This window comes from Bactrocera latifrons, unplaced genomic scaffold, assembly GCF_001853355.1.
Source record: "Bactrocera latifrons isolate USDA-ARS-PBARC rearing strain unplaced genomic scaffold, ASM185335v1 scaffold_8, whole genome shotgun sequence".
NCBI classification, from domain to species: Eukaryota; Metazoa; Arthropoda; class Insecta; order Diptera; family Tephritidae; genus Bactrocera; species Bactrocera latifrons.
The window spans coordinates 3,239,665-3,249,325 of NW_017537489.1; the positions used below are offsets into that span (position 1 = coordinate 3,239,665).

The following is a 9,661-nucleotide window of genomic DNA, read 5'->3' on the forward strand; positions in this document are numbered from 1 at the left end:
AATATAAATTAAAATTAAAATAGTTTCATTCAGTACTCATAGTTTCTGCAATTATTTAAGTTTTCAACATCAAACATAATTTAAAATTTCATTATTTTCATGTTTTTTAAATCAAATTTATCACATAATTTTATTATGCTTTTTATTTGTATTTTCTTTCAAGTAAAGTTTTGTGTTTCGTTTGTTATTTATGTTTAAATTACGCTTAAATAACTATTTTAAAACTTAGATTTTGTGTTTGTTCAATTTAAACTCATGCAGATCGCAGTAAACGGTTTGCTATTTTAAATCAAGAAAAAAATTAGTTTATGTTAATTTTTGAAAATCTTCTACTATAAAAATCCAAATTTTTTCAATCCTTTTTTAGAAATACAATTTTCAGTAAATTTTTAACAAATATTTTTTCTACTCATTATCAAAATTATTTAAGTTTCCTTACTTTTTTGTAATAAATGTTATCAAAAAATATTAAAAAAAAAAATTTTATTTAAAAAAAAAAAAATTTTTTTAATTAAATTAATTAAATGCTTAATTACTTTTTTCATAAAACTTTTAAAACTTTGTCAAAGCAAGACACTACACTAATAAATATTTAAAAAAACATACACCAATACATTATTAACTTTTATAAAGTTGTTTGTATATAATAATATCCTCACCTTGACTTTTTATTAAAAAAAAAAATTTTTGTTTTATTTATAATACTGATTTACACATTTTAAAAAACTTTCCTTTGAATATGGCTATATGAAAATGGCATAAAAATTTTATTTCGGTAGATTTATTCAGAAGAAACGTTCCGAAATATTTTTAAATTTTAAATTTTGGAATAAAAATGATTTTTTCATATTTCTCGTGTTGTTAAATATATATATTTTTTTTTCTTTTGATAAATTTTGGAAAATTATTTTTACTAAATAAAAAAACTCTTTCCATTCCTCGTACTGCCAAATGAAATTTTTTAATATAAAAATTTAGTACCACTTTCTTACTATTTATTTTTATAACTCTGCTATTGGTAAATTTAAATGTGTTTTTTTATATAAATTCTTGTCCAGTCCAAAGTATCCTTAAAATTCTAATCTCTTCCTATAAAAACAAACGCCTCGAAAGTCTTCGAAGGTAAGTTCTTAGTTCATTTAAAAATTAAAAACAACATAAAATCTATAAAAATAGTTCAGCTTACTTGTAAGTTTCAGTGAAAGAATCAGCTGCTTAGCTCAATACACTTTTGCGCACAACCGCGCCCAATCGCCAAGCGTTCTACTTTGAAAGGTTCTTTGTTTTATAAAGCTTATATTACAAACACACTAATTTCATAGCAAACACTTTTTCGAAAAAAAATAAAACAAATTTTCAAACGCGTAGAGAATTGCAGACTTACTGAAATATAATATACTTGAAATTTTCTCCAACTAAAATCACACAAATTTCGGCCACGAAAATTGCACAAAAACTTTTAAACACACACAAATAAAACTATGAACAAACCGTCATTAAAAATATTCTTCAAAAGCGCAACTGACAGCGGAACGTTAAACTGCACTTTCATAAATTTATTTGCTATTTTTTTTTTTTTTTCAAAGTTCGGCCAACACAGACGACTATGACGCGTGCGCGTATCCTTTGTACTATTCGGTCGTTGCTTAGACTTAAACACTAAATTTCTTTTAATAAAACACTATTTTATATTATTTCTCATGTTTCGTAATTGCACTTAATTTTTATAAATATTATTATATTTTTGAAATTTTTAAGACACAATTAAAACTTATTTTACTTATTTTCACTTGTTTTTTGCTTAAATTTATTTTGTAGATTTATTTATATTCTTTTCTGGTAAAGTTGCATTCTCGTTAATGTCATATTTATCCGTAGTAAACGCAGTGATCTCTTAGCCAACCAACCGATCTCTGCGACTGTGCGTGCTCATCAAGATGGACGCGCGCGCGAGCGTGTCTCGTTTTGAAGTTATCACGACGAAATGAAAAGCTCGCTTGAATGGACCGCGCCAGTTGTCAGTTGGTTTTGTTGAAGTTTTCGAAACCCCAACTACGGCAACAGCAGCGCTGCCCGACACAACGCTTACTACTCCACATGCATATTGTTTGTCTTGCTGCTTCGTAGCGCTTCGCAGCGGCAGCGTAGCACAAAGCTTTGAAATCACAGCGTGCCGACTAAGTAAGTTGCGCAGCGGCGGCGACGCAGCATTTAGCCTAGTCGGGCTCCCAAGTGGCTTGTGTCGTTGCATTTTCACCACGAACTTACAATTAGTTAGCCAAGTTAAAGACGAAGTGGTGAGCATACGGCATCGGCACGTGCGATCGTTTGCAAGCGAGTTGTTTGATAGCGATCGGTGCTTGTGATCGCGAACGCCTGGTAGACGAGGGTGCTGTTTGCTGCGCTGCAGCTTAAGCTTGTTTGTGTACAACTCCGTAAGACGGGCTCAAGGTACACAACAGTGTATATGAAATAGCAAAAGGCATACAATACCGTTACTGTGATCATATGTGCACGAAAAGTGACACCATCCTCGCTCTAAAGAGGTGTGAAGGCATGTATGCTTGTGTCGCTTCATATTTCTTAAAGGCCCTTATCTCCAAGAGTTACTTTTAAACAGCGCTTTGTGTTTCCAGTGAACCTCCCGATTTGTTTGTATCGATTTTTAGTTGCGTTTAATGCGAAAAACTCATTGACTAACTCATTTTAATATTTCGCTTAAATTTAAGAAATTCACTTTGAGCTGTGGTGAGTTTTAATTTTTATTGAGCGGAGAACGCATAATTTACCGCAATATTTGGCATCTGTCGTTTGCAAGGCTTTCGTGAAGCCTGCAGGGGGATTTCCGCTTGACTCTGAGTCATTCTACTATATGTTTATTTATCTTTCGAGTTTACTGAGAGCTAAGATTTGTTTTTGCTCAATTGTTGTTTGTGTCAAATAAATATACATAAGGCTATATATAGGCATATATGTACATATATACTCAGCTGCGCTCGGTTGTGTGGCTATGCACATAGAAGTAGTTGTCTAAATGACGTGCTTGTTATGGAAATATTTCTCAAAAGCGTACTCACACCCCGTGTTGACAGCAACGTTTACCTGCAACTTGTGCGAAATTCTTGGAAATGTTAAGGACGCATGCGAAATACTCGCAATACTTGCGAATTTCACGTAATTCAAATCAAATATCAAAATCTGTGGAGCGCGCAAAGCTTTGATGAATCTGTGATCCGTTTTTCCCCCGATGCTGATAGCAATCAAAAATATGGGCTCGCCAAAAATGTGAAATTTTTTTGTAAAAACTTGAAAGTACCCCAAAACGCATGACTGCTAAAACTTATTTCAGTTGAGGTAGAATTCATTAAGACGAAAGTACAAGGACTCTTACTGAAGTCAATGACTTTCAGACCAATGCTATATTTTTGAGAACCTATCTTTTATTGTCTTACTTTTCTGAACTAACCCAGCTTTGCTTAAACATTCTTCGCTGAGTTAACGATGGCTCATCAAATGATTAGAGAGTATTCTGCAATATTTTGTTTTTAACATTTGTTTGAAGCTCAATGAAATATTTTTTTTTTTTTTATGGTGATATGTAAGGTTTTGTCTTCGACGGATATCCCCCATGAGTACATATTGTATTCTTCTGACTTTTCGATACTGTATGTGTGAAGTATTACCGCCTTCAAAATAGGTACTTCTTTTCATCTTGACCTCCACATTTGAATGAAGTATTTCTAAAAGTGAACTACTTTTTGAGTTTTGAAAAGAGGAATTAGTCGCTGAGATGGAAGACAAGTTGATAATTCCATCAATTATGAGAGGATTATTTAGGATATGGCAGCACCCAAGTCAAGATTAGTATTTTAAGAAAATAACACTAATTTTTTACTTCTAATGCCCTCTCTCTCTGGTAGGACAAATACTTTTCTCGCTTACTATCTTCATTTACTGAAACCAAATTAACTTATATGTATCACGTGTTTGTTCAATACGCCAGTATCCAACCTTTGTCCAATATCTGGTAAGCAGAAAACAACAATAAACTGAAATGTACTTAAAATAGCTGGGATAGAATTTGTTTGGTAAGAATAACCAATGCAGTTACATTGAAAATAGTTTTAAAGACGTCTAGTATATGATGGTGAGCGCACCTCTTTTTCGGCATCTTTTAAAGGTTTCACTCATGCACAACTGAATTATACGCTAAGACCTAAAAAGCGTGTGCCAAGTTACAGACCGAAGTCTCAAATACTGAGAGACTTGTACGCGTATAAACAGACAGCAGAACTTGTCAAAATCTACTCAGCTCGTCACCCAAAACATTTGCCGATATTTGCCTTATACGATAGAGTTTCCAACGTTTCTTTCTAGGTATTATAAACTTAATTACCCAACTCAGGGCATAGACATCTGTTCAGTATTGCATTTCATCATTAAAAAATCTACGTCTGAACCACGTTTACAAATCGTTCAATTTTATTACGAAAATTCTCCTTCTTCAAGAAATGTGTTTATTGAGAGAACATTTCCGTGAGCAGGAAATTTGACGTTTTGGGAAGATGTATTGACTATCAAAATCTTGTGATATCACACCGTTAGACTTTTCCTTTTACATATCACACCGTATGTATATGTAAAGTATAAAGTTTATGCGGACAATCCCGCTTCGATTCAGGCCTTGGAGCAAAACATTACGCGTGTCCTTCGCCAGTTATCAGAGGAAATGGTCGAAAGAGTAATCGAAAATTGGACTAAACGAATGAACCATCCGAGTCGTAGACGTGGCCAACATTTGAAAGTAATAATCTTCAAAAAATAAATGCCAAAGAAAATTCTTTTGACTCATAACTAACTTTCCCCATTAAATTTGAAGTTTCTGAGTTTTATCTTTAAAAAAAAAGTAGGAAACATTAAATATGTGCTGCATATATATAAAAAAAAACAGCGTGTCAAGCTGAATAGATTTAGCCATGATCGTCTGTATATACGTGATGCGTGATTTTGTGATATCGATCAGAAATTTTTTACACTTTTTCTTTCCGCAGGAAACTTATCATTTGTCGATATCGAACCAATACCACAGTGGCGATTCTGTCATCCAAATTGATCGATTGAAATTAAGTACTTGTATTTGATTTTTTTAATAGACAATATAATCATATTTTCTCAGAATTTGGTATGAATTATTGGTCGAAATATCACAATAATCTACGAACGTGTTGTTCGGATCGGATCATTATAGTATGTAACTGTTATTCGTATAACTAACCGATCAAATTCACACTGTTTACACTTTTCTGCTATGAAATAAATGCACTCCTGTAGGATATTAAAAACTCGATGCAGTCAAAAAATATGTCGTTCTTATTTTATAATTATACAAATTTACAAAATTAAAAACCATGATTACAGTGCACATAAAATTGATATGTTGAAAACAATACCAATAAGGAAATACTTACACTTTAATTACACATTATCTTAAATATATTTTTTTAAAACTAGAAGTSGAAAAAAAGAACAGAATTCTCCGATGTATTCCCTTCTAAATTTATTTTTTATTGTTATTATGTACACATGCTATATTTGACTAGAAATATTTAAATCAGTTGCGACCAGAAAACTGGCGTACTTAACAATTTTTAATTGAGCGCTCCTTTGTTGGCGAAAATTCTTTTCGAATTATCTTCCTTATTAAAAAATCATCCACTGACCCATCGTGCGCCATCACTCAGTTTTCACGTTAAGTTAATGAGTTCCGGGAAATATATTTATGAGTACAGAATCTAAAAGCGTTGATTTTGACAAGTAGACAGGACAATGGCGCGGCACTATATCGTGAAAAACGTATGTGAAAGTATTTGTAGGAAATACTGTTTCATAAATAAATCGCAAGTTACATTAATTACATCAGTTGCTTTGCTTTTGTTATATTATTAAAATATATAAAGTATATTTAAACTGAAAATGTCAATGGACAACAAATATAATAGTGAATTCGATTAAGCTTAACCCAAAAATATTATTTTAACTTAGTTTGTTAATTTGTTTCAATTCATTACTGCTTGCTGTAAATATATTTTAAATACCACAAAAATACCTTTACTTTAATGTAAATTTTATAATTCATGTTATGGCAAAAATTATAACTTATGTTCCGCAAATCCATTCCATTAATTGAAAAATGTCATGTGTACTTAAATACACCCGCAATTATTAACAAATAAGTAAAATCGAAAATTCGATGGAGTCATCATTTTGTTTACTATCTCCGGTATTTACTAAATAGAGGTATTCACAAAATTCAACCGGCTCGTGCTTCACATTAAAGAGACACTGTGAAAATATAAAATACAAAAATATATTTACGAAGCAAGTAAAAGGTGTCTATTACAAAAGTCACGTGTGAGCGATCGAGTAAGAAGTAAAATTAAACGCTTAATTAGTCGCTCGAATATGACCCAGCAATAATAATTGATTATGAATTAAACATTTATTAGCAAAAATCTCAATTACAACAAAAACAAATTAAATTGCGGAATTCTTGTGATGCATTTTACGGCATTCTTTAGTAATAACAATGGTTTTATTTATTTATTTTTTACATTAGCAAAATCGTTATAATAAATAGATATTATCTTACTTTAGTAAAAAGAGAAGAAAAAAAACAAATAAGGTAGCACTAAGTTCGGGTACAGCCGAACTTTTCATGCTTTTGCAACATGCACGAATCAAAGCCAGGGAAATACTTGTTGTTCGTAAATCTTGATATTAGTCATATGGAGGCTAGGCCAACTTTTCGCTCAAATTTATCTATTTTAGGCAAAACGATAAGCTGTTGTACAAAACATATTCTACATTTTTATTAGGGCAACTCACATATTGGCTGATATACGCGGTACAAAGCCACCACGTAGTTCGAAAATCTTTATATTAAGAATATGGCTGTTAAGGGGGGTAGAAGGATTATCCCTTAATTTCAGTTATATTGTGATATATGTATATAACATATGACTGACATTTTCGTTCAAAAGTCCACCAAAGGTACCAAGGTCTAAATATTTGGTACATAGGGGCTTGCACAGTTTTTATGGGACTTAAACACTTTTTTGATCATAAGGTGGCACACACTATAGATATTATTCGTGTAAAGTTGTATCCGGTTATATATAGAGTATTCGTTTCTTCTTAATTTATCTACTGGAAACTGAACGACTAAAGTAGAATTGAAAATTGTGCTATATGTAAAGTAGGTGTGATTATAGTCCGATTTCGACCATTTACACACTGTAGCATAAGGTAGTAAGGTGAATGCCATGTACTAAATATTGTCAAAATTGGTTTTGCCGGGTCGGGCAGTGCCATGCCCATTTTCACAACGGCTCCCATTCAGTTTTCTCATACCATCTCGATGGTAAAATTTAAAGTCTCTAGCTTATTTAGTTATTAATTATCGCATTTTTAGTAGTTTTGAACAGTACCGCTATATGGGGAATCAGCGTTGTTATCCTCCGATTTCATCCGTTCTCCCACTGTCGGTAGCAGTTTTCATAAGATTTGTACTCAGCTTTATATCTTATTTAGTACTTAGTTACACCACTTTATATGTTCTCGGTTAATGACAATTTATGGGCGTGGCAGTGGTCCGATTACGCCCATCTACGAACAAGAAATTTTTTTTTTGTACTAAGCAATCCACATGCCAATTTTCATTAAGATATCTCAATTTTTACTCATGTTACAGTTTTTGTCCGAACGGACGGACTGACGGACGGACAGATACGATAGTCAACCGGATTTCAATTTTTCTAGTAATCCTGATCATTTATAATAGGTTGTCAAATATCTCCCTTCAGCTGTTTTGCACAATGCTTTATAAAAAGTGTTCGGATACTAATTTCTTTTTCGGTGGTTTTCTTTTTTTAGGTTGGAGAGAGGAAAAAGTACGGAATGGATACGGAAGCAATTTGAAACCCAATTTGATGCCATTTTCGTCGGTTTTTTCAGGATTTGTCCGGGTATTAATAACATGGCATATGTACTTCAGGGAAACCCAATATATAGAAATGAATTTTGAAAATTGCTAAGCGAGCAGCAATTTCCTTAATTTTTTCTCCTTTTTTAATTATAAGCAACTCATATTGAGAGGAAGAATATTGAAACAACTTTTTCTTGGTAATAACTTTTGTTTTTTATAGACGCTTTCAAAGCCTTTACGCATTACATATTCACTTAGTATAACATAACCTAACTGGTTACTCTAAATATTGACAATTATACTTGAAAATTTGATTGAGGTGATTGAAATGATTGTAAATAGTGAAATGACTAAATCTACAATTGATCGGCAATTACACTGAACTTGAACTTGTGCGATTCCACATAATAACGCAGGCTGCTGCTATTTCTGTATAAAAATTCACTGTGGAAACTAATTTTTCATGCTTGTTGATGCATATTTTCGTCAACATAAGGATTGACAGGTGATACACACACATATACACATACAAAATATGAGGCGCTGCGTATATTTAGATACTATGCAAACAAATCAAATATCGATTACAAATCTAATATGTAATCAACTAAATTAAGTCGAAAGCGTTAAACAAATACATTAACACACACACATACAGCTGTATCCACATACTGTGATTATAGGTGTTCATGCACAACAATTTCAAATGCGGTTAATGAAAATGCTTAGCTAAAACGGCGGAACAAGGAACCAGCAATGAATGGCCGACGACCGAGAGCCAAGTACTCCAGTGGTTACACTTGATTCGAGGTGAAACAATTAGAATTGTCAAGTGTGCGTATAAAAACTGGTAAAAATTCTATATACGTATTTGTCTGTACAAGTATAGTATGTAAGAAAGTAGCAAAATTTCGAAAATGTTTAAAAATATTTACAAATTTCTAACTGAAAATTTAAAGTGAGCTTTTTGGCAGCCCAAAACAATTTTGAGGCTATGCCAAAGCAAAGTAATTCAATGTCTCTCAATTAATCATTACAAATAAAATCCTTACGTGCTTCCTCATTTAAATGACTGAACTTCGTTCGGCTACGGCTCTTCATATTTCTTATGTAGCCGTTAAGCGGTTTACCTCGATCGATTAAGAGATTTCATTCATTTGTAATATTAACGGCTTATTTTGTGTAATGGATTATCTATTCACAAACATTTTATTATGTTTAATTAGAAATTGTTCAAAGTCGAAAACATAAAAATATTATTTAAAGTAATCTAAGTTTTCATGGCTGATAATATTGAAGTAATTAAAATTTTAGAGCTTTTAAGCTAGAGAAGCTCTTCTATTCATATATCACTCCAAATCTTCTTCGTGTTAGCCCGAGAGTGCAACATGATACATGTATACATAAGGTTTAGTAAAAAGAAATCGATTACTTCTCAGGCAGTTTGGGCTAAATATTGTTCGAGCACGCTTAAAAGAAAAGTCGTCATATTTTTCAGTTTTCTTGAACAAAGGGGAAACCGAGAGCGAGGCGCTTATGCTTCCCATAGAGCAACAATTCACCACACGCAATTTTTGTTTCGTCGATGACTTTTCTATAATATGATATCAAAACTATTCACACTATTCATAAAATAATGAAAATCGTGAAATATGGCATATTTTACAGTACTACTAC

General features: G+C 32.2%; 1 protein-coding gene across 1 annotated transcript in view; it reads right to left on the reverse strand.

Annotated features, from left to right (window-relative positions):
• The window catches only part of LOC108976699 (lysosome membrane protein 2), an 81,300-nt gene extending 79,599 nt beyond the window's left edge, over positions 1-1,701 (reverse strand). The window contains exon 1 of the mRNA XM_018945954.1: positions 1,187-1,701. The gene's annotated coding sequence lies outside the window, so the exon portion shown is untranslated. The remainder of the gene's footprint in view (positions 1-1,186) is intronic.
• Between the last annotated feature and the right edge of the window lie 7,960 nt (positions 1,702-9,661).